This window comes from Trichechus manatus, unplaced genomic scaffold, assembly GCF_000243295.1.
Source record: "Trichechus manatus latirostris isolate Lorelei unplaced genomic scaffold, TriManLat1.0 scaffold00197, whole genome shotgun sequence".
Lineage (NCBI taxonomy): Eukaryota > Metazoa > Chordata > Mammalia > Sirenia > Trichechidae > Trichechus > Trichechus manatus.
The window spans coordinates 3,068,684-3,095,161 of NW_004444133.1; the positions used below are offsets into that span (position 1 = coordinate 3,068,684).

The following is a 26,478-nucleotide window of genomic DNA, read 5'->3' on the forward strand; positions in this document are numbered from 1 at the left end:
AACTAAAAACTGTACTCTCCATAGAGTACGAATTAGCCTCTTGGTAAAGCTGGGCACAAGTTAAATGCTTGTAGTGAAAAAGACATGCACAAAGGATTGATTCTAGAATCCCCCCTTACACTTAACTCAGAGTCTCAGAAAGAAAGTAGCGTTGGAATAGTCCTGTACCTTTTGACTAGGTGGATTGTTTGCAAACACGGACACATGAGGCTTTGCGTTGGATTAACTGATATTTAAAAGTATAGTCACCTCAACTTTAACATCCCAGCCTACTATGTAGTTTGGAGAAGAAATTCACATTCCACCCCACTTCTCCAGTATGACCTCGAGACCAAGCTTAGACTGAACAGAACAGGAACACTGGAAGCTAACTTTCTCCTTTAATTCACTTCTATGAGGAGAAGGACATACATTGAAATTTTGATTTGTGGGAACTATTAAAAAAAAATCCATTGCCGTCTAGTTGATTCCGACTCATAGCAACCCTACAGGACAGAGTAGAACTGCCTCATAGGGTTTCTAGGGAGCAGCTGGTAGATTTGAACCACTGACCTTTTGGTTAGCAGTCAAACGCTTAACCACTGAACTAAACAGGTTCAAAAATCACATTGCTGAAACTGCTTTACATTGTTGGCACTGGATCAGTAGGGCTGTGCTCTGCCCTGCTTTTTCTGCTAATATGGGCCATCTGGACATGGCTCAAGAAGGCTACGTGTACTTTGCATATCTCAAGTGAGCTGGGCAGGGCGGTGTCGTGGGTATAACTTGACATGGAAAGCAGAATAGGGGTTTTCCAGGCTCATGTACAGTGTGCTTCAACCCAGTTTTGCCAGAGCTCTCCATTTGGAGGTTATTACCCATTGATCTGCTAATGATGTGGTATTTGATTTCTTATCTGCTGTCGTCAACTGAAGAGATCCATATTTGTACCCATTCCAATGAAAGGAGATTCAACATAATGCGGAAATTATTGAACAATATCATTAATATTACACGCAAGTAAAATTTTGCTGAGATCATTCAAAAGCAGTTACAATAGTACATCCACAAGGAACTGCCAGAAATTCAAGCCGAATTCAGAAGAGGATGTGGAACAAGGGATATCATTGCTGATGTCAGATGGATCATGGCTGAAAGCCGAGAATACCAGAAAAATGTTTACTTGTGTTTTGTTGACTATGCAAAGGCATTCAACTGTGTGGATCATAACAAATTATGGCTAACATTGAGAAGAACGGGAATTCCAGAACACTTCATTGTGCTCATGTGGAACCTGTACACACAGCAAGAGGCAGTCCTTCCAATAGAACAAAGGGATACTGCCTGTTTTAAAATCAGGAAAGGTGTGCGTCAGGGTTGTATCCTTTTACTATACTTATTCAATCTGTATGCTGAGCAAATAATCCAAGAAGCTGGACTATATGATGAAGAACGGGGCATCAGGATTGGCAGAGGACTGATTAACAACCTGCGATATGCAGATGACACAACCTTGTTTGCTGGAAGTAAAGAGAACTTGAAGCACTTACTGATGAAGATCAAAGACCACAGCCTTCGGTATGGATTACACCTCAACATAAAGGAAACAAAAATCTTCACAACTGGACCAATAAGCAACAATAAACGGAGAAAAGATTGACGTTGTCAAGGATTTCATTTTACTTGGATCCACAATCAACACCCATAGAAGCTGTAGTCAAGAAATCAAATGATCTGTTGCACTGGGCAAATCTGCAGCAAAAGACTTCTTTAAAGTGTTAAAAAGCAAAGATGTCGCCTTGAGAACTAAGGTGCACCTGACCCAATCCATGGTATTTTCAATTGCCTCATATGCATGCAAAAGCTGGACAATGAACAAGAAAGCCCCAATAGGAATTGATGCATTTGAGTAACAGTGTTAAAGAAAACTGAATATACCATGGACTGCCAGAATAACAGACTGCCGGAAGAACGAACAAGTTTGTCTTGGAAGAAGTACAGCCAGAATGCTCCCTTAGAAGCGAGGTTGGCAAGCCTTTGTCTCACATATTTTGGACATGTTATTATGAGGGACCAGTCCCTGGAGAAGGACATTATGTTTGGTAAAGTAGAGGGTCAGTGAAAAAGAGGAAGACCCTCAGTGAGATGGACTGATACAGTGGCTCCAACCATGTGCAAAACATAGCAAGGATCGTGAGGATGGCGCAGGACTAGGCAGTGTTTTGTTCTGTTGTACATGGTCACCATGAGTCAGAACTGACTGAGGGCACCTAACAACAACTGTACTATTTGACTCCTAGACCAGCACATTGACACTGTTCTTACTTTTTCCAACAATCCTCCCTCATGTCTTCATATTATTGTTGTTATTTATTGTTAAGTTGGTCTTGAAGCCACAGTGGAGCAAAATGCTCCCCAGTCCTGCACCATCCCCATGATCAGTTGCTGATTGGATTTTTGTGATCTATAGGGTTTTCATTGGCTGCTTTTTGGATGTAGATCACCAGGTCTTTCTTCCTAGTTCATTTTAGGCTTAAGCTCTGCTGAAACCTGTTCAGCATCATAGCAACACACAAGCCTCCACTGACAGGGGCATACTGGCTACACACGAGGTGTGTTGACTGGGAATGGAACCCAGGACCCCGGCACAGAAGGTGAGAATTCTACCATTGAACCACCACTGTCCCTATCTTCACAGTACCTAAATTTATTTATTTATATTATTTATATTTTATTGTTTTCATGTGTATCCTTCCTAAGTTATGAAAGATAGCTTCTACCAAAACTAACTTTTCTTCCCTAGTTCCAAACTAGTTTTGAAAGAATCACATGAATGACTCTTAGCGGTTTGTTTCTAGGAAACACATTAAGTCAAGTTTTCTCATTCCCATATGAAATGATTCTGAACTATGTAAACATGGAGGTACAGCACCTCTAGCATGTAGATTTACAATAGTTTATTCATCCGAGTTCCTCTGTGACTTCACCTATGACACTAAAACATACAAATTTAAAAAAAATTTTTTTTGTGCTTTATGTGAAAGTTTACAGAGGAAATTAGTTTCCCATTTAATAGTTCATACATAAAGTGTTCCATGACATTGGTTGCATTCCCCATAATGTGTCAGCACTCTCCCCATTTCCACCCTGGGTTCCCCATTTCCTTTCACCCAGATTTTCTACCCCTTCCTGCCTTCATCTTTGCTTACGGGCAAATGTCCTTTTGATCGCGTATATCTGATTGTTCTAAGGAACACGTTCCTCTTGGGTGTTATTGTTTATTTTATGGGCTATTGTTTGGCTGAAACATGGTCTCTGGGAATGGCTTCAGTTCTGGATCAGAAGGTTGTCTTAGGGCCGGAGTCTCGGGGGTTCCTCCAGTCTCCATCAGACCAATAAGTCTGATCTTTTTTGTGAATTTGATTTTTTGTTTTACATTTTTCTCCTGTTCTGTTCAGGATCCTCTGTTGTAATCCCAGTCAGAGTGGTCAGTAGCGGTAGCCAGGCACCATCTAGTTCTGGTCTCAGGGTCATATAGGGTGCGGTTGATATGGTCCATCAGTCCACTGGACAAATTGCTCCCTCAAGTCTTTGTTTGTTTTCACTCTCCTTTGCTCCGGACAGGAAGAGACCAACAGTTGTTATCTTAGATGGCTGCTTGCAAGCTGTGCACATAAGTCTTAACTGTTAAACCCTTTCCATTTTCTACTCATGTGCTATTACAGTTATTTAAGTTATCATCATCTTGAAAGTCTACGCTGATGTTGGGAGAGTTAAGGAAAGCAAGCTATTTAGAGAACATCTGCATGTTAAACATTAAGCTATAAACCAAGAGCCACATATACTAGTAGAATTATTTTATGACATACCACATCAGGGCTCTTTAAAAGCAGGCAGGTAATCTTAAACTTCTTCCAAAAACCAGAGTGAGAAATACTGCCTGATATTCAGTTTCTCCTTTAATAGCTTGGCTGAATTATATTAAATCCCAATGTGGTTTCCCTTTCCAGGCAGAGCCCCTCATTTATATAATCCTCAAAGCCATTGCTTGAGTGTTGCCATACCTTTCCACAACTCATGTTTCAGAGGCATGCTGTGTTTCGAAGAGTTGAAAGGCAGGAGAATGCAGCTGCCTTATAACATCTGAACAGAGCAGTCAAACTGGGGTGTATGTAGTAATCATATATAGACAGGAATATATATATAATTTTTTTTTTGGTTACATTTCTGTATATAGACTAAATCTGTGAAAAGAAACTCCTATAGTGATGTAGACTCAACACAAGATCAGTTTTAAGTCACCTGAATCTAATATGCTGTCTGCCAATTCTAGGTGGCCCTTTCAGTAGAATGTGCCTTGTTTTGGTGTTCAATTCACGCTAAAAATTGGCATGAACCTTCCATGAGAGGCTTGCCACTGGCTCATATTACCACTTCAGATATGATCTACTCTGGTTGGGCAAGATATCCCCAGCCTACAGGGCATTTAGGGAGTCTCTGGGTGGTGCAAATGGTTAAGCATTTGGCTACTAACTGAAAGGTTCGTGGTTTGAACCTACTCAGAGATGCCTTGGAAGAAAGGCCTGGTGACCTGCTTCTTAAAGGTCACAGCCGTGAAAGCCCTATGGAGTGCAGTTCTACTCTGCAAGACGTGGGGTCGCCATGAGTCAGAATCAACTCGATGGCAACTGGTTTTTTTTGGTTTATAGGGCATTTAGGCTTCGTCTCTAAGAATAATGGTGGCCCTGCTAAGTCCCCACGGTTTAATTTTTTTCAACCATTTACTGTTTACTCTTAAGAGTGTGTTTGATATATCAACTATCATTTAAGGATTTCTTCATGATTTAGCTGATTTCCCACAGAGAATACTTGGTTGCTTTCAAATAAGATGAAGGAAATGGGACTTTCGATTATTTATTTGCAGAATTTCAGGTTTACAGAGACCAGCAACCTGATAAGCAGCTCTCTCCCCTCCCAATACCAGTGTTCTAGCATGCCAAAAGTTAGGAAATTACCAGAATGCTATCTAAAAGGCCAGGGAGACTCTCACAGAAGAAAGGAGAACACAAGCTCTTTCGCTTAATCATTGGTTGCTGGCCAAATTAGATAGGTTAAGAGATAGGAAAACCCTAGGTGGTTTCAGGTTCTAGTAGACACACACACACACACACACACACACACACACACACACAAAGGTGAATCCGTCAACTTCTTATCTTGCTTCTTGTGGTGATACACAAATACAACACATGAGTTTTGATAACATGGCACACAGGATCCAAAAAAGATCTTGAAAGAGTTAACCTGCCTGCTTCGCAAATGTGCTCATAGTTAGAAACAGAACTCTAGGAAGCTGCTGCAGAGTGAGTAGAAAATGAACAAAGCTGGCAGAAATACACCAGTATCCTTGAGCTGAAGTTCACTGTCCTTCTCTCATCTTTTGGGAAATGTTACTGGATCAAAAATGTATGCAGGAATAAATAAACACACTTTTTAACTGAGGGATGGAAAAGTTCTAAATGTCAGCACATTAACCCATTCTAAATTAGATTTAGGATTTTAATTGCCACACAACTGAAGTGATTACATTGAACAGTAAAGTGTCCTAACATATTGAAACATCTGTATATAGCTTATTAACCAGAGATGGAGGGGCAGAGGAAGGTCCAATTACAATAAAAAACCTACCACATGAGAGCGGACTTTTGCTTATAAAGTCTAAGTAGGTAAGGTAGGGGCTGTTTCATTTATTCTATATATAGATTCAAATTAACGTAACCAAAACTATACCTGTTAGAAGAATCCGATAAGTCATTGCCATTAATTGGTCCTCCCTTCCACAAACATGGCTAGCCATCTGCCTTAGGGGATATGAAGCACAATCACCAATGGTTTGGAAGAGTAATTCAAGGAACCTTGTATCTTGTATCTTGCAGAGCATTTAGGCAAAAGCTACCCCCTATGTCACCCCAAACATTAAACTAATCTAAAGCAGCTTTGGGGAAGTCAATTTCCATACCACATTTGACAAGTCATTAAAGTGACCTATATAAATAAGATTAAATTGGGATGGTGGTGTTTTGGAGAACTAGGCTAAGAGTTCTTAAGGAAATGAAGCTACAGCTCACTGGTCTCCTTCCTTTCTGTTTGGAATAATATAAGAACAGAAAGAAAGACCTTAAATGTCACCTTAATCTGTTAAGATTCCAAAAGTTATAAAGAGTGACTTGGAAGATTTTCTAACATACATATTCCACTGGATTGTTTTTAGAAGTCAACTCTTTTGGCATTATGGTCACTCCAGGGCTTGGGGAAGGGGAATCTAAGAAAATGCTCCTGGTTATGTCATTAGATAACATTTTCAAAAGCTCTAATCTTGAATATTTCATTTACTTTTCTTTTTTAAGATAAACTCCTGAATTGGGATTAACCAATGCTTTTTAGGAGCCTAGAAAAATTCTGTTTTTCTTCCCCAAGTTCAACATAATACCCTTTTTACTTCTGATCTAAACATTAGTCTACAAGGTTGAACAAGATGATTGGTGTCTTAACTTTACATTAATATGAAGTAATATCACATACAATTTTTTTTTATAAATTTTATATTGCTGTCCTGATAAACAGCTCAGTTTGAATATTTTGCATCAACTAAACAAATCATCAATTTGTTTGACACCAAATGAAATGCTGCTTCCCAAAAGGCTTACTTTACTTTAAACGACAGATTTATATATTAGGGAAATCTAGTTTTTCTGGTTTTCTAAACTGTAAAGACTCATTTATTGGATCTGTGTCTGTGTCTTTTAAAATGTGTTATTCAAAATTATCTCCAGCTGCAGATAACTTTAGGGTAAATCTAATACTGGGTAATCCTCCAGTCATTCCATATCAAATGAGCCTGATTTAAGTTAATGGTTAGAATATCATATTGTCTGACAGTTGTGCTAAAAACCTATAAGTTATATTCTGTTTTCTAGTTCTCAGAGTATTGACTAGAAATTGTGTTAAGCATTTGTCCTTTTCATTAAGTTATTATTTATAAACCTGCATAGTATCCAGTCACACATATCACTTAAATGGCTCGGGCTCGGCTTTCAGGGCAGGAGGTTGGTCAAAGACTGACTGACCACTGGGAGGCTTTCTTGAAGTAAGCAGATGGGATGAAGGGCTCTCCCTTCTCCCAGGCCTGTTGAATAAGCATCTGTCCTATCAGATTCCATTATCTTTTTAAGATGACAAATCATGAGATGACACTTTACTAGGCCCTCCATGAGATGCGCTGACACAGTGGCTGCAACAATGGATTCAAGCATAGCAAGGATTGTGAGGATGGCACAGGACCAGGCAGCATTTCGTTCTGCTGTATGTGGGGTTGCTATAAGTTGGAACTGAATCAAGGGCACCTAACAACATGTTTATATTGAGCTACGACAAGGCTTCTGGTTAGACTACCCAGGAATGTCAACATCAATGAGTCACTGTAAAGGAAGTATCCTCGGTTCATAAAAAATGTAATATTTAAGCAAGATGTGTTTCATTAGCTTTTATGTTCTTTCAGAGCAGTCTCCTCTGTTCTCTGAACCATTCATGTCCTCTTGCAAAATTCTGTACCTGCTAAGCAACTGACACTGAAATACCTAAGGAAAACATGAGAGGGACATCAGGGGGCTCCATCTGTGTAGCCTCTCTGTATGATCCCTTCATAGGGTCATTAAGAAAAAGTAACTTTGAAAATTAGTCCTTGAAGCATTAGATGGATTTACTCCATGGTGGCAATTGCAATTTTGTAGTCATCATATGCAGGCATTCTTAGCCTGGGAGAATGCCATTAGATCATTTGTTTCCTTAGCTGAACTCTATAGACCCATGCAAAGACAAGTCTACTTTGAAAGCCACTATTAAATTTCTAATCCAATCTTTATTAAAAAGACTCAATATTGTAGACCAGGAGGTTAGGACAAATCCTTTAAAAGTAGTGATCAAGCCCTTCTACACTCCACAAAAGCCTTACGATGAAGCAAAGTTTGAAATTAGACATATGTTCACAGTTGCCATTTTTTATTAACTAGCAATGTTCTCCCTTAAACTAACAAACTATACCAAACCAAACTCATTGCCATTGAGGCAATTCCAACTCATGAACAAACTATAGACACGTGTAAATTATTACTTTCACCAAAGAAAAGAAGTGAGAGAAACAACACCAACAAGTTTGCTTAGTCCCTCTAAAACAAGTGAAGTTCTGCTTTTAGGGCTAATTATCAGAACTGGGATGTGAATAATGTCAGGATCAGTCTCCCCAGTGTTGAGGTTCCCTAGCCTACATTCCATTCTACACTTGCACACCATCTATGAAATTCCCTTAAGGGGAGAAACCAATGCCATCTCTAGTTAGTCCTAAGAGTATGTCACGTAAGGCTGTGCCTAGCCAGAGTGACTACACAAAAGCTAAGTCATTACTACCCTAGATTTTACTCTGAATCTATGACTAATAAACTCATTGCTGTCAAGTAGATTCCGACTCATAATGACCCTATGGGACAGAGTAGAACTACCCCATAGGGTTTCCAAGGGGTGGCCGGTGGATTTGAACTGCTGACCTTCTGGTTAGCAGCCGAGCTCTTAACCACTGAGCTACCAGCGCTCCTCTATGATTATTAGACAATTAAAAAGGTCTCATGACAGCCTTTTTTTTTTTTGTTTAGAGTATATGGGGTCTGGTGATTGATCCTTGCAAAGCCATTAGCTTTAGAGGTCAGAAATAAAGCTGTAGCTGAATGCCGGTGATCAGCACCAGCAAGTTATTTCATAAGAGACCCTACTATGTGCCAGGCACTGTTCTAGAGCTTGGGACATGTCAATGAGAAAACTAAAGATCTGTTCCCTTGTAGAGTTTACATTCTAGCAGAGGGAAAAATATAGATGGACTATAGTAGTTCAGAAGGTGATAAATGCTCTGGAAAAGGAGAGCAGACCAAAATGGTTTGGAAGTGCAGGGTATATTTTTTGAAGTTAGATTTACCCATCGCCATTGAGTTGATTCTGACTCACAGTGACCCTATAGGACAGGGTAGAACTGCCCCAGAGTTTCTAAGGCCATTAATCTTTACAGAAGCAGACCGACACATCTTTTTCCCTCAAAGCTGCTGATGGGTTCAACTGCCAACCTTTCCGTTAGCAGCCGAGCACTTAACCATTGTGCCACCAGGGCTCCTTAAATTAGATTTACTGAATACTGATATACGAGATGTGATGCAAAGATTATCTCATTTAACCTTCTGTGGAGGGTATCATCATCCCTATTTGACAGAGGAGTTGGAGCACAGAAGGTAAGCAACCCACTGAAAGCCTCACAGGTCTAACATTTATGCTCTTAACTTCTTTGCTACAGAACAATACAGGCAAAAAGAGAATTAAGCTAGTTCTCCAGTGATAGTCTGAATGAGCATTAGTGAGAAAATACATTTTGGAAAGAGGAATTAATAGCAATGCAAAAAGAATATTTACGTCAGCTTGGCTAACACACAAGGTGCGTGCTGGGTTATACCAGGGGAAAAGGTTGCAAGGTGGGTCAAGCTGGATTAGAGTGGGCTTACAGCACTTACAGGAGTCTCTGGGTGGTGCACTTTAATGCGCTTGACTGCTAGTTGGAAGGTTAGAGGTTTGAGTCCACCACAGGTAACTTGGAAGAAAGGCCTGGCAATCTACTTCCAAAAAATTAGCCACTGAAAACCCTAGAGCACAGTTCTACTCTGACACACATGGGGTCACCATGAGTTGGAATCGATGGCAACTGGTAACTGGTAGAGCAGTATGTTTAGTCCAGACAGTCCTAGGAAGGCTTTGAGGTTTTGAGTGATGGTGTGGAACTTGGAGTGGTAACAAAACTGAGTACAGTGCTCTGGCATCAAAGAGTCAGATAGCTTTGTGGTACGATCTTTGCATAAACTGGCGACTTTGAGTGATTCAACACTGCCGGTTTCTTTCGTTTAAATACTTGGTTCATCTTTTCAAAACAAAACCTTTTAATTGAAAGGTTAAGGTCTAACAATCTCAAAAGTTAGATTCAAGGTTAACCTATCTTGCCAAGCTATGGTGCTAAGTGACCCTCAAACTTCGAACTAAATGTGACTTTTAAAAAAAGTCCAAGGCCATGATGTCTTACAACAGTCACTCTAAGATCCAGTTCATCCTAAAAAAGGGACTCCCAATAGTAAGCTGTATAAATAATTTTATAAGTGAAATGATATTTTGAAGTGTGAGCACCTAAAGGAATATCTTTCGTAAAAGGCAGCTATTCATTAAACAGCGATGTCATTATAGCGCCTTGAAGCAGAATATATAACATTTTCTCATTTTATGTATGTTTGCTTATTTAACTATTGAAAGTCTCAAAGAGCAGTGCCAAAGGAATACTGATCACGATGGGTGCTAGTGGGGTGAGACAGATTTCTGCTTCTTATACATTTAGATTACTGATATTTGGGTGACATGTGCCTTTCTGCCTTTTAAAAATTAAATTCATTAGAGGTGTGCTAATTTGTCAGACAGCAATATTTAAAATGTACGTAAATCTAATTGTCTAACTTGGGCTAACGATGGAATCGCTAAGATACTCTAGGATTCAATCATAGTCAATGAAACTAAAAAGCTAAGAAAATCTTCAGAGAGAAAATGAACATGTCTGAAAGTATGTACAATGCTGCCCACAATAAGTTTTCAACGGATACTTACCTATCCAAAGCCAAAAAAAAAACAAAAAAAAAAAACCCCAAATCTACTGCCATCAAGTTGATTTTGACTCATGGTGACCCTGTGTGTTGCAGAGTAGATCCGCTCCATATGATTTTCAAAGCTGTGACCTTTTGGAAACAGATTGCCAGGTCTTTCTTCCAAAGTGCCTCTGGGTGTTTTCAAACCACCAACCTCTCAGTAAGTAGCCGGGTGTTTAACCTCTGTACCACCCAGGGATTCCTACCTATCCAAAGTTGTTGGGAAAAGCTCCTGAGATATTAAAAATTCAACAGTAAGTTTTCAATCAAATGATAACTAGGCTTAAAAAACTCGAGTCAACTTTTATGCTAGAATTTGGAAAGTTGGTCAGGGTATGGTATGGCGTTGGTTTCCAGCCAGGGGTTGTTGGAGTTGTTGGGGTCTGGGCAGGCGGTCATGAGTTGGCAAGCTAATTTCAGCATTTTAAAGAGCCTAATGGAAATCACATTTACCTGCAACACAGCTGCACAGGCAAATTATAAAAACAGGTTTCTTTGATTTGGGCAGAAATTGTGCTGTCAAAGTGATAACCTTAATTATCCAGTGCTGATCCAAAGGTCTCATCTATTTTCTCAACTTTCATTAGTCAATTAACAAAACAGTTTGGCGATTGCTTCAGAAAGTAGGAACAGAAGGAGAATAAAGAGGTTGTCCTTGGATGATATACCAGGTTGAAAACTATTCACTAGTACAAATATCATGAGCCCGGTGATTACATCCAAAGGGCCACAGACAGATGCATGAGTTCTGTTGAATACTCCATTGGTAGAAGTTAACCAAGGACTTGAAAAGACCATACCATCTGCAGAATTTCAGTAACAGCTTGTCTGCCTTTCTCAGACCCTCAGCAGATATAAACTAGAGGACCATATGGATAGTACTCATTACAAATAACCTTAAAGTTAAAAAAAAAAAGTCTCAGAACTGCTTTACTTATACCAACAGATTGTATAAAGCAAGCTAAAGTTTCCCATTTTGTTCACTCTATAATAAATTACAATTAACGTCGCAAGTAAGAGTAACTTACGTCACTCATTCACCTGGCCATCTGGTTATTGTTTATTGAACACCTACTATGTGCCAAGCATTGCATTATGCTGTGTATACAGTGACAAAATAGACATGCTCTCTACTCTCAGAGGAGAGAGAACAAGCAAGTCATAGTTACAACTGGTACTAAGTGCTCCAGAGGAAATATTTCTGATTAGGGCAGCCATTTATTAGGTTTAGTAGGAAAAAGCAAAATTAGTTCTACTTCAAGGAGTTCTATATAAATTGCTTTCTTATTAATATCACTCAGGGAAAGATGCAAAGTTTGGTATTAAGAACTTAATTACCTTCTTCGACAGACAGCTTTAAAATTGTGACATTCACTTAAAACGTTAATTAGATGGTGAACATTTACCTTTAATATTTGTGAGTCTCACCGTAACCACACTGCAATCTGGAAGAGCGTCTGTGTGACAATGCCGAGGTGCGGAGGAATTTTAGTACTCTAGGCCATAAACCCAGGGTCTTGCAAACGGTTAACGCTCTTGGCTACTAACCATAGGGTTGGAGGTTTGAGTCCAAAGGGATCAACAGTGTTTCCTGCAAAGTTACCTTAAAATCCAAAGTTCCGAATCAACACTATCTTCATAAACACCAGAAAGAAACAGTATACTCATGGGGCAATCCGTCACTTCAGAAGTGCAAGCACCTCAGGTGACAGGAACTTCTATATTCTAGAACCCAACATGTTGTGGCCCTTTACATATACCAGATTCTCCATGAGTACAATACTGTCACTTTCAGATCATGCCAAACTATCAAAACTCATCCTTAGGCAAGTCTTAGATTTAAATGAAGCAACATCATGAACATGCAGCCAGGGGCCCCCACGACTGGCTTTGGTTATTTAAAGAGCACCACATAGTTACAGGAGTCCCTCGGTAATGCAAACAGTTAACACACTCAGCTGCTAACTGAAAGGTTGGAGGTTCAAGTCTACCCAGAGGTGCCTCAGAAGAACAGCCTGGTGATCTACTTCCAAAAAATTGGCCATTGAAACCCCTATGGGACATAGCTCTACTGTGACACATAATGGGGTCACCATAAGTCGGAGTTGACTCAATAGTAACTGGGTAACATAGTTACAAGAGGAAAAGCAGGCAGCATTTGGATAATGCCAGTCTTCATCAAGAAAACGGACTTGGTTATCATCCCAGATGGTAAGCCCTCAACAACTGTTGGCTGCATGAAGCATAAAAATCCAGATCCTCAAACAGAACATGGTCATGTGCATTGTTTCTATTGAAGAGTTACTGTATAGATTTTAAGTTGAACATTTGCATTGCTATACACTAACTGGAGCCCTGTGATGCAGTGGTTAAGATCTTGGTTGCTAATCAAAAAGGTCTCCAGTTCGAATCCACCAGCTGCTCCACACTAAGCCTATGGTGCAGTTCTGCTCTGTCCTACAGGGTCACTATGAGTTGGAATCAGCTCGATGGCAACGGATTTGGTTTTTTGGTTTATACAATAACTAGGAAGGGAATTGTACATGGACATACCCAAAAGATTCAAAATAGTACTGCCTATAGTTTAGCAAGAAGATCAGATTTTGTCCTCAATTGTTCACATGTCTACTGAATCTGGCAAACCACTGGCCATCTATTTTTCACAATTATCCTTTATTTCTATGCCTCTCCTTTCAAAAAATTAACTTAATTCTAAGCATTCCTCTCCAACTTTGTCTTATTGCCACCCTGAGTTCCTGCTTCCAAAAAAGCTATACTACCTTGTGTCCTGTTCCTGGTACTCATGATTAGCTGACTCTTGTAACAGTGTATTTGGATAGTTTCCATACACATAACATAGTATCCCTGCATATGCAGTGAAACTTGTGAGAGCTGGAACTCAGTGGTACTACCTTGCTTTTGTCTGGGTCTCACAAGTTTTCTGCCTTTGGCAGGGTGCAGTCTTACCATTTTTCTATCGCTTGTTTTAGTGGAAAATGTTAGAGTTTTCCTTCTCTGACAGATTGCCGCCTTACACAGCTTCCGGCTTTCATAGGTTTTACGGTATTTAAAACTCTTTGTGGGATGAAGTCCTCCTTTCATTTTCTCAAAAGAGTTCCAGTGAGAATTGAAGTTGTACGTGACCTACCTTATGACTGAATTCCCACAGCAGTGCCTTCCCAGACCTCCCAGCCTTCCTGATTTTGTACTCATCAGGCATCAGTGTTCCATTCCACCATTCATGCTCAACCACAGATTCAGAGACCTTCATAATCCGGCCGCATAGCTGGCCTCTTCCCTAGGGATGCTGATCTTTTCCATTTCCCCTGACCAAATAGACCTAATCTTCTCACGTTGTCTTCCAAGCCTGTAACATTGCCTGCACCGACCTGAATTTCTACCTGTCATTTAAAGCCCATTCAAGGTGTTTGTCTTAGGGAAGTCTTCATGGACCGTTCACCCACCCTACCATTTTCCACATTCACTTTGATTCATGTAGAACTCTTTCCCCCAAATTGATGTAGCTTTGGTCATAGTCTATGACTCATAGAGGTCGGGAAACATTTGCCCTACTTTCCTCCGGCCCACACAGTCTGGTTAAGTACACCACACTTAGAACATCAGGAGTAATACAGATTTTCATTTTGTTCCTTAATATTATGATATATTTTTTTCTCCATTAGACTGCTGATTTTTCAGGAAACATAGGTTTTTCTTCAACTACTAAGCAATGCCCACTCAAATTTACCCAGCCAATATTGCCCAGTTAGCTTATCTGAGTCAGCATTTTGTCTTCTTGCTTTAATGAAGAAATCTACTTCTTAGCAAATAAAGATCTGAGCCCTTGTCCTGGCACCCAAGGCTCAGCACAATTCATCTCTCTTTTCCAAAAGAGTATCATCTCTTAGCTCTCTGCCACCATGATTCTCTCGGTCAAGATGCTAGTCAGTCTCCTTCCAGTATCTTCTGTACTCGCTCAACTGCATGATTTCCTTATGTGCTTCTGCCTAGAATGCCTTCTCTTCCTACCTTTGTTTGTCAGATTTCCACTATTCCTTTACAGCCTAACTCCATTATCATAGCAGTGTCTTCTTCCTTCTCGGGACCTACGTAACCCTGTATACCACTTAATTATAGGTAGTCTTTGTCTTATGATGTATTCAAGTTATGACAAACCACATTTGACCATCTTTTTTTTTATTGTACATCATTAGTAATACGTACTACATACAGTGTTGCAGCACATAATTTGCTGATGTTATCATTCTCAGATGTTCATTCGCAGATGTTCAGTTTCATGATTTACTGTTCAAAACACTGCATATAAATTTAGTTTTCTAAAGTAATTCAGGGGCTTCAGTTGTTTAAAAACACAGACCCAAACGCTGATGGTTTTGCTAAAGCTGACTCGCAGATTCAGGAAGCAGTGAGATGTTATCGTGAACTATATGAAGAAAAAAAAGAAAAGGACCATACAGACAAGTCTCACTAATTTTCTGACTAGAAACACCATCCCCATTCCCAGGGATAATCCAGATGATCCAGAACTTTCCACAAGTGGAGTTATTACTGCAACTGACAAAATACCAACCTTGTCCAACTCTTCATCATCGAAGTAAATTTTTATGATTTGGGTATTTTTTGTGTGTACGTATTACAACATATCTGTAAACTTATATGTAATGTTTCCAACTCCCAAAGACAAATAAAGATTGGATTTCTAAAGAAACTGATAATAAAAGGCCATAATAATGAAAACAAAACAAAAAAAAAATGAGGTATTTGACTTACGTCAGAACCAACTTATAAAGATGTCATTGGAACAGAACCCCATCGTAAGCTGGGGACTGCCTGTGCAATAAAGTCAGATGTGAGTTGAGTAGGTGTCATTTTCCCTTAATTTCTTATAAGCAGCGATTGTTGACATCTGTGTGTCTCCTAGCAGTTGTTAGGTAAATATGTGCATAACTTTCAGTTAAAACCAACTCTTAGTCATTGGGAACTTTAGCTAGGCAAGTCAGAAATCGCAAAGAACAACTTATCGGGCAGTTAAGCAAGCATCATTTCATCAAGGTATCCTTTGGAAGACAGCTTAGACATTGAATAAGATTATCTATCCTTTCAATTCAAGTACTTTCAAGTTTCTGAAAAGCCTTAGCCACAGTTGGATCCCGGCCCAGGTATGTATCTGTATTAAGCTGGCTTATTTATCAACCAGGTACTAATGGAAGAGTCTGCTCTATCAGCTCCATATTTGTTTGGTTTGAAGATGTTTGGTTTTCGAGACAAAAGGCAAATGAAAAACAAAGACAACAACAACAAAAACGCCAACATTGGTGCAGTTAAGGGACAGCCGAAATGTTTCTTTAAAGGACAAATGTTTAAGCACCTACTATGTGTAACCACTGTGACTTCTGATCCTCTAACCAAGAAGTCAATGCTGCGATTCCCTGCTTGGTTAACAGTGCACCCCAAAGCCAAACTGGCTCTGTGTTCTTCCCATGGCTGTGCCAGCCCTCTGACAAATGTTTAAACACATTTAGCTTATTTCTGCTTCACTAAATGGTAACAAAAAGCACTTTAGCAACTGCATTCCATATTATAGAAGATTAGAACAGGTCATGGCCCCCTAATAAGACACTTGAAAGTATAAAAAATAAGTGAAGTCATTTGGATGAAATGTTTAGAACAGGCAAGGCAGCTGTGTCCAATATGGACACAATTAGGGAAGAAGTTACTCTTTACTTTCCAGCTCTTTGGGTATGGATAATTAACTCTAGACTTCAGGAGGACGCAACTGTCCTGCCCAGATGAGATTTTAAAGAGTTAAGAGTTAACATTTGTGTACCTGTACTGGTTTATGAAGCATTGCCACATTCTCCTGCTTGACCGTCGCATTTAATCGTCTAGGTAAGTAGGAAAGAGAGTCTTCCAATTTTCAGCCTAAATGTGTTCACCTCACAGTTATAGCTGGCCTACAGCTCACAAACAACGCGAACAAGACCATTCTCCAAATATCAACTTAGCTATAACAGGTACATTGCTGAAACAGCAGCAGCTCCAAGGTAAGTATTTTTTTTATGCCTTCTCCTTTAATCTTTATTTTAAGGTGACTTGTTTTACTGAGATTATGTGTCTTGTCTTAGACGGCAAAGCTGGGATATGAACACAATCATTTGTAGTTCAGAACCCAAGCTCTTAACCACTGACTTATGTGGGCTTCTCAAAACCAGAATTCCAACTTGCAACCTTGAGAATGGCTACCTCTAGGTCACACCCCTGTGTTTTTCGTTCTGTGCTGTGAATACCAATCTCTGCTTAACATCAGTCATTCTTCAGACTGTTTTGCAAGGTGGGTGAGGCAACTAAAGGTCAGAGACATTGAGTACATGTCCAAGAAATAGCAAAGCTGCCATTCCAATGCAAGCCTGTTTAGATTCTGTGTTCTCTGCCTCATATGATGATGACTTTCTGCTAGATGTTTAATCACTGGGAGGACAGGAGCTATATATCTCCTCTGTAGCTCTTCTATTGCTAAATTAACACCATGTCTAACATAATAGGTACTCGCTAAATACTCAGATAAACATCAAGATTTGGATCGTAAAGATTCAAGCTTGGATCCTGGTTCTACCAGGTAGTGGTATGACCTTGGGCAAGCTAACATCTACTGATCCTACTGGAGATAAGAAACAGAGAACTCTTTTCCACCCCAGGTTATTTAAGGTAAAAGTCAAAAGGGAGAATGGAATACTGCTTTAAGTCATAAAGCTCTATAAAACAGTGTAGATCCATTCACCAAAATGGAGACAACATCATCTGCACTTTGGGGCATGGCATTCAAAACAAAATTAAACGTTTTATAGGTTAGACAAAACCGCCTGGTTCAAAGGTAACGATCTAGTTTACTGAAATGTTTTTTCAAACGAAGGAACTGGGATAGTCTCCTAATAAGTGGAGATTAATTATGTTCTTTAAAAACCCCAGCGGTGGAGAAGGGATCTGGAAGTGAAACATTAATATAAAACTAAGGACTATATCAGTTTTTCTAGAATCAAGAAATAGTGGGGAAAATGTCTGAAGTTCATGTGTTTATTTATCAGTGTGTGTGTGTGTGTGTGTGTGTGTGTGTGTGTGTGTGTTTAATCTTTCTGCACCCTAAGATTCAGTTAAACTAAATTGTGTTTAAATGTGGTTGCTTTATTATTTTCGTGACTGTAGGAATTTAAATATTTTGTCATGTTTTCCATAAAGTTACTCTTGGGTCATATGGGAAGGTTCCTAGGTGGTGTAAATGGTTTGCGCTTGACTGCCGACCTAAAGGTTGGCTGTTTGAGCCTAGCCAGTGGTGCCGTGGAAGATAGGCCTGGTGATCTGCTTCTATTAAGATTACAGCCAAGAAAACCCTATGGAGCAGTTCTACTCTGTAACACATGGGGTAGTCATGAGTCGGAATGGACTTGACGGCAACTAACAACAACAGATCATTTGGGGGGATTGTTATCGCACAGAAGACTCAGCCCTACTGCGAGAATTTGGGTCAGTAGATCTGGGGTGGGGGACCAAGAATTTGCCTTTCTAATAAGTTCCCGGGTTATGCTGATGCAGCTGGTCTAGGGACCACACTGAGATCCAATCTCTTAAATGATTTCTCTATAGCCATGAAACACACTCTAAGTGTCCGACCGTGAAAGACTGAATTAATTTGACTGACTGTTAAATAAGAAGTTAAGGCAGTTCATCTGTCACAAAGGTCTAAGTCTGTTTCAGAGCAATTCTTTGCATCATAGTGCTGGGGAGAAATAGGATAGCATTTTATCCAAAATAGTAAACCATATATGCATCACTCAAATTTCTTCCAGGCTGAAAGTGTTTCAAACTCAGCTTTCTAGGGTTCTTACTTCCTATGCTACCCACCTCCTTCACTCTGTGACCACCTGAAAGTCTAAGTCTACATTGTGCTTTCTGCTAACTTCCTTACAGCTTAACACTCACCCAACCTGTTCTAGTCACTCAGAATTCAGACCAGTTTAAGGTCACCTTCCTTAGATAGCTGGTGATGGGTGTTGTTGTTAGTGTGTGCTGTGGAGTTGATTCCAACTCATAACTCATACTGACCCTATAGGACAGAGTAGAGCTGCCTCATAGGATTTCCTAGGCTATAATCTTTACTGGAACAGATCGCCAGGTCTGTTCTGCAAAATCACTGTTGAGTTCGAACCGCTGACCTTTGAGCTAGCAGCCGAGTGCTTAACCATTGTGCCACCAGGGCTCCTTGTGATGGTAAAAAAAACCATTGCTGTCGAGTCAATTCTGACTCATAGCAACCCTATAGGACAGAGTAGAACTGCCCTGTAGGGTTTCCAAAGAACCGCTGGTGGATTCCAACTGATGACCTTTTGGTTAGCAGCCGTAGCTCTTAACCACTGTTTGCCAATCTGCTTCTATACTGAGACAATAGCTCTCATGTTCCTGAAATTTCATAAGCCTTAACATTTTGCTGTGTAGAGATGTAAGAAAAGCAGGTTTTCTAACTAGCAAGGGTAAGAAAATTAAGTATTAGGATTAAAACAAGTTTAGTGGGGAGTAAGCTATGTAGAGAAAAGACTCTGGCTCATTTAATAAATAGTTTCCATTTTTACTTTGCCAAGCCATTTGTTCAGATTCTCTTCCTTATCCTGGAGTGGCAAGCTTCCTCCCAGGGCAGGAGAAGGATGCAGGAAGGGGAGTAACCATGGCCACCTGCCCAGCTATGTGGGCAAGGATACTATGGGCCACACTCACTCTGAAAAATTTTATTTCTAGCCTAGTGCCCCAGTTTATTGCCTTTAGTTTAGAAGGTCAACTTGACCAAACCAAAACAGACTTACTTGCCTAGAACAGAGAGTACCGCCCTGTCTGTTCTAGCATGAGCACAGGCCAATATACCAACATTGTTACTATTAAGTGCTTGAATGATTAACATTTTTCAGGTAGGCAAGTGGTATCAAGAAATTCTCCCGTTTGCCTTGAGTTTTCACAAACACATATAATTCAGTTGTTAATGACAAAAAAACAAAACAAACAAACAAGCAAAAAAACCCCACGGGCTTCCACGTCAGATAGAATCAGGTATTCTAAGCATATTAGATTAACATTCTTCCCAACAACCCTGGAGTAGGTGCTATTATTCTCCCCAGATAAGAAAGCTGAAGGACAGAGAAGTTCAATAAACTTGCCCAAGGTCATGTGGCCAGCAGTGGTGAAGCTGGGATTTGAACCTAGGCAGTGGGACTCCAGAGCCCATGCTGTCAACCGCTACCCAGTTGTGATAGGTGGGAGACAGAAACTGTCATGTGAATGCTAGCCTTTGCTGTCCATACACAGAACTACTTGTCCCCCTCATCAGCAATTAGTGTAATTTTTTTTTTTTTTTTAGAAAAGGAGATTTGGTAGCTTGCTCTACTTCTAGTTCACACCATTAATACATTCAGGGTACGTTACCATGGGTTAGGTTTCCCTTAAATACACATAAGGAGGCCTGGGGCACAGCGGTTAAAGTGCTCGGCTACCAACAGGAAGGTCAGGCGGTTTGAACCCACCCTTCGCTCCTCGGGAGAAAGAGGTGGCAGTCTGCTTCCGTAAAGATCACAGCCTTGGAAACTCTACGGGGCTGTCTGTCCTACACAGTTGCTATAATTTGGAATCGACTCAACGGCAACGGGTTTGAAACACAGATCTGATGTTAAAGCTATTTCATCCAAATGTGACTTTGGCCTACTTCTGTGCAATTCAGTGGCACAACTTCACCTTTAGAATTACATAGCAGCTCCAGAGAGAATTTTCAAATACCACATCCTGTTCCTCAGGTGTTTCATATTGCCAGTCTGGTTCCGTCTGAAGGGGAGAAAGCCTTCTGTGTTCCATGATCAGTTACCTAAGCCTCCCCAAACAGTCAGCTTTCAAGCCTTCCCAGCTGGGGAGGTCTGTTCTGATGACCATTAGGGCAGCTTAAAACCCCTGCAGAGCTCCGTCTTCAGCAACCTTCTCAAGTATTCCAGCCTCTTAGCTTTGTCTTTAAGCAAAGCAATAATCAAATCCTCAAGTGAAAAGAAACTGAGGAAGAGAAACACACGAACCCTTCAAAACCACACAGGTAAAAATATTGACGGTGGCAAGCTTAAGCTTACGGCCATTTGGGGGTAGAATGGGAAATGAAGTAGGACATACTCATTGCACCAACAAAAGCCCATGTCTCCACAAAGCCCTTCTGCCAGCCCGGAACCTCTTGGCACAACATGTTTTCCTGCTTTCTTACTCTTCAGGTAATTGAGGCATGGCCAAGCAGGCCAATAAAAATTACCCCTAACCAGCTGGTCGGCAGCTTCCAGAGGTCCCTGTACCACCTCATGCCAGTAAGAGTCTTAAAAGCAATTCCCTCCAACCCAAACAAAGTGACTGAAAGCTATTTGACCTCTGGAGCAAGGCAACACATAGGACTAATGCATAGGAATTTGGACTTTTGGTTTAATCTAAAACCCTAGAAAGTCTTAAGTAGAGATACAAACTCTGGATTCTGCCCTTAACAAACTAAACAAGTCTTTTAACAAATGCTGTGGCTTCCTTGCCTTCTCTACATCCATAGCTGAAGATCATCTGTGTCCAAAATCACCAGAAAGGACACTACCCATATATCATAGCTCAAAGTTGTATGACATTCCCCTACCATATACTTGTTCTGGTCAGACATTGAAATGTAGGTGGGTAAATGGTTTCTAGGGCAGTCATTGGGATAAGAAGGACTAAGGTAGAGAATGGGAAGGGAAAGAGGAAGTTCAATATTTAACAGGAAAAATAATCTAGTCTGCCTTAGGAAGAAAACCAATAAAGAATTTGGAAGAAGGAATCTGCCCCAGAGATACACATTGGTGAAGCCCACTAGATGTCCTTTGTGCTTTCTCTAGGAGACATCCACATTGTCTCTCCATGTTGTATTAAGTTCTGGCATGATGTCCATATACCCAGCACTTCACCAAAAAGGGCCTTCCCCAAAGATTAAGGAGAGAGATCAAACCCCAAATACTCTTGAATTCACAAGGTGATAAACATTCTTAGTGTGATGGAGGCCCATGACCCACCAATGAGAAGAGAGACAGAACCTGGGGTGGGCAGGGTACCTGGCCAGAAAAGAACAGCCTAATCAATGTCTGGCTGCTGGTCTGAGAAGCAGGCCTTGCAAAGGAAGGGTCAGAGGCAAGCCATCTGGTGACTGCAATGCTCCCCCATCCGCAGCTAGTTCCTCCTTCCCCAATAGCCAATAGATGCCTTTGTGTGGGTAGCCAACCTCAAGATGGTAAGGAAGATCAATGATTTAATCCATCAAGTCATTCCAAGAGCCTTATCAGACATCTCAAAGGTGTTTTTATAGTTGCCTCCTTTCCTTTGCCATTTTACTTGAGTTACTCATGTCCTACCTCCTCCCACACACACACACACCCACCTTTTGCTTGATCAGGGCCAGAAATTTTTTCATTAAGTCACTTTATAGTGCAATAGCTACATTTACTATTCATGAAGTCGCCCCTCCATAATTTTTAAGTCTTTCCATGTGTCTGGAAACTTGTTTCTGCTCTTCTCATTTTACAGAGTGGCTCTCTTCCTTCCAAACATAAACTAAAAAGAAAGAGGAAAAACTGTGTGTCTGTGTGTGGGGGGTGGGGGGAGATAACATCCAGAATCTTTAAGTGCTTTTAATCCAGTTAAATTTCCCTTTTGACTCAAATAGCTCCCTGCTGCAACTGACTAAGGACCTGAATTCCAGGCTAGGAACTAAGTCAAAAGGGAAAGACTGCAGAAACAAATAACAGAGTCAGCTCTATGCTATGAAAACCGCTATGTTACTGGGGCTCCATGGTTTTAACCCATTCATTTTTTCCCCCTTTCTAGAATCCTTACTGAATCTTTCCAGCCAGTTTAGGGCAAGCAGGCAAACACCGTTTGTTTAAACGCTCCCTGCTTTGGGGATTTAAAACAAGTTTGTTCAGTCCCCTGGGCAGATACTTTCTTAGGAATGCGGGTGTAAGACGAAGTTCACATTAATGCCATACGTCGTCAATCACCAGGAAAAAGCTTCTCATGGGCACAAACCAGGTCCCCAGCCTTCGTCACACGGCAAAAATGAGCACCCCTCGCGGAGTTAATTAGGCGGGCAGCAGCCACGCCAGCGTCCTCCGAGGGCTGACCGCAGAGCTTTTCAACTAGCACACAGATACAGACGCACACACAAAAAGGAGGCGTTGGTGGAATGTCAAGCTCTACATCTGGAGCCAGACTCCAAAGGTAAATGCATTCCGTGGAAGCATTCCTCAGATGTCAGGCTACAAAACTGCTGGTTCCCAGTGCACTGTCTTGTTTCTAAAATTCCCCACAGCCCAAGGTCTGCACCCCAAAGGGAAAAAAAAGCAAAGGAGGGAAGGAGGTCTGAAAAAATGGAGCCAAAGGGAAGAAGGCGTCCAAAGCTACTTACACGCTAGCTAGCGCCCCTGCGATGCGAGCATGACTTCGCGGTCCCGGAGCCTCCAGGCTGCAAGCAGCGGACTAGGCGGGCTCCGTTTAAGTACCCGCCGGGCCCGGAGCCTCGGAGCCGCGCAGCCACTCCCGGCGAGAGATATGGTTCTAATCAGATGCTGGCAGCTGAGGACTCCCCAGGAATGTGCCGGGATGTTTTTGCTGCCTGGGCTTGGTAACTCCCCCTCAACGTGTCTGCTGAGTCTTCCAAACTTAACTGTTTATTAACTCGAGTGGCTGCCACACCGAGGACCCGGCTCCCTCTGGCTCCGAGAGCCCCGCCAGCTGGGGGCGATCGCCGGGCAAGCGAGCGAAAGGGAGGAAGGAGTAAGGAGTGCGGGCTACATAAAAAGCCTCGGCCGGGTGGCGGGGAGGGGGTGGTGCAAATAAGGACAGGAAAGGGAAACTCCGGAGGAAAGGGGTGGGATCCACCGAGCTTCATCTCGCAAATCCGTTCCCTGGATTGCCACTTCGAGTGATGTGGCACACGGAGTCCACCTAGCCCCTTGGGGCCCTTGAACAAAGGGCTGACTTTACTCCTGACATTCCTGACCAGGGCCGGTGGATACTAGCTCAGATGGGCTGCTTCTCAAGTTTAAAGCGGGGTTGCCCACTTTAAAGGAATGCGTGTCTCTTTTCATTTCAGATGTGGATGCCCTTAAGTTGGTGGGAAATCTGTGTATATATGTAAAGCATACTGTATTTATATGTGAAATAGAATTCTGTATGTACAGATAGAAAAACAATACTCTCTCTATTAAATAGATACAAACAAAAAAAGTTCACTTCTATATAACCTATCTAAATAAGCTGTATATCTGATGTAAACAAAGATTTAAAGATTGGCGACCCATAACAAAGTATACATCCGTATGTAGACACATGAATTTATCTGCACACATTTCCTTCGCATTTCATATGCCTCTATTAAAAACATGAGATATGAGAAATAAAATATTTTAAAATATTGACATACAGTGCTCAGCAGTAGAAGACATTCAGCATATCTTAATGAGCGTTCACAAGCTGGGAATTCATTTTCTCCCTATTTTTAAATCATGTGCAATTGTAAAACATCCACAGATGCTCTATTACTTTTAAAGAATTATGAAATTATTGTGAAAGGCGTGTCTCTCTTCCTTTTTTTTTTTTTTTTCAGGTCAGAGGCAGTGTGTGCTAAATATGAAAATGGCAAGCTGGTACTCAGGTTTGGGGGGTTATTGGTTTTATTAACTAAGCAACACAATGAATTTGCATTTCACCTCTGGAAACTGGGACTTCAAATCAGGCTCATGGGACACCGAGGATGTATTTTGTGGTCCAAGCCCAGCCGTGATTGCAAAGCCACTGTGTAATTTGGGGAGCTCGCTGTGAGTGGCAGTTCCTGCTCTCAAGTGGGTGAGGCTTGGAGGGGCAGGGTGCCGGGAGATGAGGCCCACAGAGCTGGGGGAGAGCAAGACTTCTCCCCTGCCTCTAGCCTCCACTATTTTTTTTCTGTCTTCTCCCCACACCTGGGATGCAGTGATGGGGCTCTGGGGGACGGTGGTGTTGACAGTTTTCAATATTCCTCTGAGGTCATTTACTATTATTAAAAAATGACTTTGTGTAAATGACAAGTGGCATATACATTTTAGTCATGAGATAGTATCTATAACATTTATGCCAAGCAATGTAATTCTGGCAGATCTTAGGTCACAGTGCTTTATTTCTAAAATCTAGAAGTCCAGACTGATGGATTCACTTCTAAATGTTAAGTGGATAGAAAAAATGGCAGCTTATTTCAGGCAAATATAGGCTCTGACAATTTTCTCAATTAAGAAATTAACACCCAAACCTTTTTTTTTTTTTTTTTTTTTAATTGAGAGACTCTTACCAAGAAATGTTAACTTCTGTTTATTCTACCCCACCAAATGGGAGGGATTTGTTTAGGAAGCCAGAGGAAGAAAAATGATTTCATCTGCAATGAGCCATAGTTTCAAGAGAGGACTTGGGTGAAAACAGTTTCATTTATGAGCAGTGGGCTCACACGTCCAGCATAAAATGGACATCTCTGTCGTTTTACACAGAAAATCTTTGTCGTTTTACACAAAATCTTAAGAGTAAACAGCAGAGAACTCTGAAGTATTTTTTTTTTTTATATCTCTAGTATACTGATATTGCTTCTGGCAGTAATTCAATGTCCTGCTCACATTAAAAAAAAGAGAGAGAGAAGATAAATTTAACTCTTTTTGTCCCTGGTGACACACTGTCTCCTGCCCATATCTAAGTTGTTCACTTCCCGGTAGATTTAAAATGAACATACTGGCATCTGCAGAATAAAACCAAAGCTGGTTTCTTGGACAGCCCACCCAAAGACTAACCCTGACTAAATCATAGTCTTTTCTTACTGAACGCTGAATTTAATGTGTAGAAAATTGAGGTGAGCAAAATTCAATACAATGTTTGAAAATCGAGGGTCCTTGCCTGTCACTTCTCCTTGCACAAAACCTGCCTGGGAGGGAGAGGGAAAAAATAAAATAAAACTGACGACTGTGCTCCTAGCCTCAAAAAGGGGTAGTTAATCCCGTGACGGCTTGCTGAAGAATGCATGGTTTATTATTAAAGTAATCTCTTAAGATTTTCCTGGAATGTGCTTCCACAGCAACTCTGCATGTGTGAGCTATCCTATGTGTGTGTCTTTTCTTCCCTAATTAAGCTTTTTTCCTCCTTTTAGCTGGCAGACCTAATGCTTTCTGTCCTCTCTCTCCATCTACTCTTCTAACCCCTCGCCTACCGCTGTGCCTCCATTAAACTTCCCATTTTGATTCCTGCTGTTTGACAGGAACTGTAAATAGCACTTTCGAATTGGCCACAAGGTAAACTGTCTGTGCACCTCGATGCCTTGCTGGACACTTAGAGATGTTCAAGTCAAACAGGGATTGATTAAAGTCTGTGGATTTAGCAAGGTCATATACATACATACATACATACATACATATATATGTGTGTGTGTATATATGTATATATATATATGTTTTTTCCTTCTCAGTAGTATAGAAAAATGAAAAGAATAGCTATTATTCCCGGGAACTGTTCTTTGACCTTGTCTGGTCCTTCATATTTAACAATGCAGGAAAACTGGCACTATCAGGTCTGGCTGCTGACAAGGCAGGACAAAAAAAAATTTTTAAATTGTACTTTA

The 26,478-nt window shown here is 40.9% G+C and overlaps 1 protein-coding gene across 1 annotated transcript in view; it reads right to left on the reverse strand.

Annotated features, from left to right (window-relative positions):
- The window catches only part of DAB2 (DAB adaptor protein 2), a 56,899-nt gene extending 33,457 nt beyond the window's left edge, over positions 1 to 23,442 (reverse strand). Inside the window, exon 1 of the mRNA XM_004387893.3 lies at positions 23,257 to 23,442. The gene's annotated coding sequence lies outside the window, so the exon portion shown is untranslated. The remainder of the gene's footprint in view (positions 1 to 23,256) is intronic.
- Positions 23,443 to 26,478: the final 3,036 nt, after the last annotated feature.